Source organism: Ammodytes marinus, assembly GCF_949987685.1.
Source record: "Ammodytes marinus genome assembly, chromosome: 15".
In the NCBI taxonomy this organism is placed as follows: Eukaryota; Metazoa; Chordata; class Actinopteri; order Uranoscopiformes; family Ammodytidae; genus Ammodytes; species Ammodytes marinus.
In genome coordinates, this window is record NC_137219.1 from 18,410,883 (window position 1) to 18,416,174 (window position 5,292).

Here is a 5,292-nt window from a genome sequence, read left to right on the forward strand (position 1 = left end):
TGGGCCTCAACAGCTATTAAACCTCATTTGCAGTATCAGCATAGTATTTTGCAAATTATACACAGTCTACTCTGGATGTTGCCGACGATAAGGACTTTCCCTAGAGATTGGGGGAAATGGCTCAATTTGGGCCTTTCAGACGCACTCACAGGGAGCTGTGCTTGTGCCTTCAGTCGCCAGACCTCGCCATCCCGCCTTTTATACGGCGGTTAGCTAGCACTGTATCTCCACCTGAGATCAGAACGCACCAACAAAGAGTCAGCATTCACATCGACAGATAGAGGAGCTGGGAGGGAGGGAGGGAGGGAGGGAGGGAAGGGGGGCCCTGGGTGTTCAGACTTGGGAGTTGTTGAGTTGGGCAAGAATGCCTCGCCGCTGCCAAGTTATATTTTGTTGTAGGTCCATTGCAAGAGCAATCTCTGAGTGTGTGGCATTATGGAGGACATCCAAATGGTTAAGATGGAATTCCCTGATTGCTATTGAGACCTGAACCCCGCCGTTCCTGAAATGATCCCTTATCAGCCTCCCTCCTTGAAGCACACAGCTATTCATTAAAGATGGTTATCGCTGGGTCTCAGGCGAGAGCAGGGTCTTTCAGGGGCAGTCAACGAGGCGAGATCATTGGGTAGCATCTAAGATTGGCTCAGCTCAACCTTTTTTTCTACGTGTTCCTTTACAATTAAGACAACTTCAAACAGTTTCACAGGTATCCTTTTAGTTTCCTTAGATTTCAATGGGGAGGGGGGGCGGGGGAGGGAGTAATGAGTTTGCACTCTTAAAGCGCACAGGGATACGAAATTGCCCAATGTCCCATAACAAATAAACATAGAATACCTCGCAGATGCAACAAAAGATCAAGGCCGCGCTTCTAGGAATTAGACATGCTCAGCTCCCTTTGGACTCAGCATAGCGTGAAGCGTCTATTATCTCTATGAATGTCATATATTTTTCCATTACTCTATAGTCTACCTATCTTGCAGCTGGAAATATGCAAGCTTCTGTTCATATAGCAGCTCATGCTTCAGGGTGGTTTAGCCGAATCTCATCTTTGTTGGTTACTTACCACGGTCGAGTGCTTGCATGTTTAAGTTGGGGTCATTTATTTTTCGGGCAAATATCTCTATATATCACAAATACATTATTGGACTGTCAAATGAAAATGGTGTCTTCTTTGACCTTTCCAGATTGATTTAAAATAGCTTTTGGTGTAAAATGTCTGAGCAGATTTTGCACTCGCTCTGACCTCTTACACTTCCTGTGTAATTACTGCAGGTAGTAAGACAGAGGAGAGTGTGTGTTCAGAGCTGTATGGTGTCTTGACTCAGCAGTAGAGGGCTCCCTTTTCCCTCTGAGCTCATTATTTGACACTGGTCACATCAAAAGGGGAGATCACTCTAATGCCACTGCCTACACTTCTATTGTTCAAACTGATATATCAATTTGAACCTTTTGTGGGTTGGTTGATAGCAGTGGTGGACAAGTACAAAGAGTACTGAACTTAAGTACACTTTGCGTATTTGTACTTTACTTGATTATTAGCATCCATATTCAATTCATGTATTAGCTGCATTCATTTGAATGGTATATGTGCTCTAGCTCTCTGAGAACAATTTGCTTCTGTTTTGATTGAGTGGGATGTTTAGCAGATAGGAGTTCCCCCTGCCATCAATCTTACAGTGGGTCTGAGTGACAGACTGGATTATCAACTAAAAACTTTCAGCCACTTGAGACTGCTACTGATGTTTGGCTTTCAAGGAGAAGAAAGAGTGGGGGAAACAATTCTTCTGGTGGAAAAGAGCAGACACGCTGGTGTAACTTAAGCATTGTGGGGAAACCCTCAGCAGCCCCGTATAGCATTATCTGGACAAACTAATATTTACTCCCAAGACAGAGCAAACACACTCATTTACCCTGGCTTTATTCAGTGGCCCGGGCATTGTTGATGGATTAACTCTTAACGATGGAATCTAGCCTATCTTCCCAGTTTGATCTATAGGCTTCACTACTGAGAGAGCAGGGCATCAATCACTTGCAAGTGAAATGACTGGAAACTGTTTTTACAAAAGGGGAAGCTGACAACAAAAAGGTAATTTCTTGGTTAAAGTTACTGACAAGTTGATGTCAGTCATAAAAGTCTAAATAATATGTGAACTGGGTGCAGTCTAAGACAATCTATTTGCTTACAATTTGCTGACCAGCTGCTTGACTGTCAATGTGTGCATTATTAGGGAGACAGCCTCCCACAAAGATGGAAACAAAATCAACAACAGTCTTGTTTCTTTTCTCCCTCTTTTTTTCAGCTGTGTTCAGAGGGTTTGGAGATTTGCAGGCAGTCTGAACATGAAAAAGGCAAGTAACGAGTGGGTTTGAAGTCTGACCACAGTGTGGTGAATCTCCGTTTGAGTCAGGTCTGCTTTGAATAAAGGCTGATTTGCCTCCCCCCTTAAATTTAGTCTCCAAAATTACACACTCCTCAGAGCATTGTCGGAATGCACGGGACTTGAAGGTCCTCCGTTCTCACCAGAGTGTAATGAGAAACTGCTTGTATAGAGGACGCTGGTCATAAAGGCAAACACCTGCGACGATGAGACTGCAGGGAATCAATCTTCCTTTATCCCCTCTATCAACACCAAATAGAACAAGCAAGATTCTCCTGACCGACCCGTTAGCTCCACGCGATGAAAGTAGAGACAACTGCTTTTGCTCTGCTTGGATGTGGCGAGAACACAAGACTTTTAAAAGTTCTTTCATGAAAACTGAATACTCATTGTTAAAGGTTTTGTTTTTTTTGTTTGCATTTGGTCATTAATTCATGAAGCTTGACAAGCTAGCGAGGAACAATGAAAATAGTGATCGTCACCTCACTCAACATTACACAATTTAAGTATTTTCAGTGATGATATGTTTGCATTTAGGTCTTGTTATAGTTAGCTGTTATCAGAGTTTTCTATTATATTTTAAAATATCCTTAGGTTTGAATACACCTTAAACTCTTTGTTACTTCATTGACGTGATGCAGATTGATGAAAGTAATGTGGTGGGGGATTGGGGAAAAAGTGCTTGAGATTTTAATGGTGGAAGAAGTCCTCTGTTTGTAGTTGTTTGAGGTGGAGCTGGTTTTAACCATGAAGAGTAAGGTAGTTTTGTCCAGTGGTGTGGTGTCCAATCTAGGGATCATGCCCCCTCCGAAAGGGTCACAAGTTAAATTGGAAGGGTCGAGAGATGACTAAAGCAGATTAAAAGAAGAAATAACAATATTCTGCTACGCACATTTGAATTCCTTTTTCAGATTTTTTTTTCAAAAGAAATCTTTTTTGTGAAATATTAAATAACTCCCCCTTTTTGGCCTATACCAGTTATTTAAATAAAGCCATCCGAGAGGAGGTTTAGATGGTGTCTCAAGCCAAAATTGTCAGGAACCACTGGCTTAAATGCATTTTGTTCATGATTTTTGAATAAATGCAGTAGAATAAAAAAAATTGGTAGAGCCTTGCAAAGTATTGAGTAACAATAAAGATAAAAATACTCAAGTAACGTACCTCAAATTGTAAGTACATTGAGTACAGTACTTAAAGGCCATGTAAGTTCATTTCATATACAGTATATATAGGATATGACATGTATTGGTAGTATATGTGAGAAGATAATCTGACTATAACAAAGTTTATTCAACTATCTAGCAGTTTTTTATTGCTGAATATGACATTTTTTGTGTTGTAAATTAGGTTGTGTGGACTGATTCAACCTGCTGCACTACGTTTAGAGTGTAACCGAGCAGCACTGTGACGCTTCACCTTGCTCTCCCTGACTTGTTTTCATTGGGTCCACCAGTCAGTCTGGCAGCAGGAGCAAACTTTTCTATGGGGGAAATGTAAGCCCGTCTCAGAAAGTTTCCATGTTTGCGTTCGCAGGTGGACCCAAGATGGCACGACGGTGTATCCATACAGTGTCTTTGTTTTTAATGGACAAAGGCACAGCATTCTTTTGCACATATCGGCCCCGCAGTGAAACCTTGCCGAATTCATGTGCGTGTTTATTTGTTTTTTTTTCTTCTTCTTCTTTTTCTTCTTCCGTGTGACGGACACACACACAGACACAGCCTTGGATTTCACTTACAGAGTAGGCCGAGACCTTGTTAACTCAGTAATGGATAGCCCTGGTGTACACTGAGACATCCTCCTCATTCTTGTGCCATTGAGAAGTAGGAATAGAAGACAAGCACTTCCTCTATCACTCTTGACACTCACCTTTTGTCTGCCTCGGCTAGCGGAGGCTGCAAGGGCCTGCGTGCTGTGCTGTGGAGAGATGGTAAATGGCTTTTCTTTGTCATTTCCCATGAAGGAACGCACAGCAGAAATATTTTTGCTTCATTGTGTGAGGTTTATATGGGATAAACAAAAATATAAGGACACGTAGCACAATATACAGTATTTCTATACCATTTACTTGTGAACAAGACTCACTTATCCTGCATAAGAAAATAATATGAGTATTGTTTTGTTGAAACATTTACCACAATTAACCAAATATGAATGGAAGGTAAAGGTTGACTTGCACTCTTAACTGTTCGAGTCCACACGCCTTCAACGGGAAGAAGCACTTGAGCTGCGTTGCTGTGCTGTTTGCCAAAACATACACGCTTTCTTTACTAAGCTACTAAAAATACTCCTCAACCAGAGGAACAACAAATGATTGTGTTTCTCATTAGGGTTTTCACAGGATGACAGCATGAGTATGGGAGCTGAAAGACAGAGGGCTCACTAGACAATTGAACTCAGTTTAAGCATTTCTGCAGAGGCCCACCTTGCTATTGTGGCTTGGAAGTGTGACTGCTGGTTGAGTCAGTCTGCAGTGGAGGGTGATGACTGACAGGCTATCTAGTACAGAGTAGCCACCCACATAGCATTGTATCTTGTCTGCAGCCGAGTCCGATACGTTTCATAAAAATGTCTGACTATATATTTTTGTCCAAGCATTCAGAGCTTTTCTCATACCGACTCCTGTCAGTGTTTTCTTTGGTGCGTTGCAACGATAATTTCTTCATTGAAGCAATTTGCACAAAGTCTGTGACTGTACTGGAGGGTATGTAGTGGCATTTGACTCACATACAGTAATCACAACATCACATACTAGCATAGGCAGTAAAAAACAGACAGAAGAAAACCCATAAAGTGTAACCTTAATTCATAGTGTCATCTTGACAGACATTTACACTTAAAACTTAAAAACATTTAAGCCATATATTTATGAAAGACTAACTGTGTAAATAATTACATTATATGATATTATATT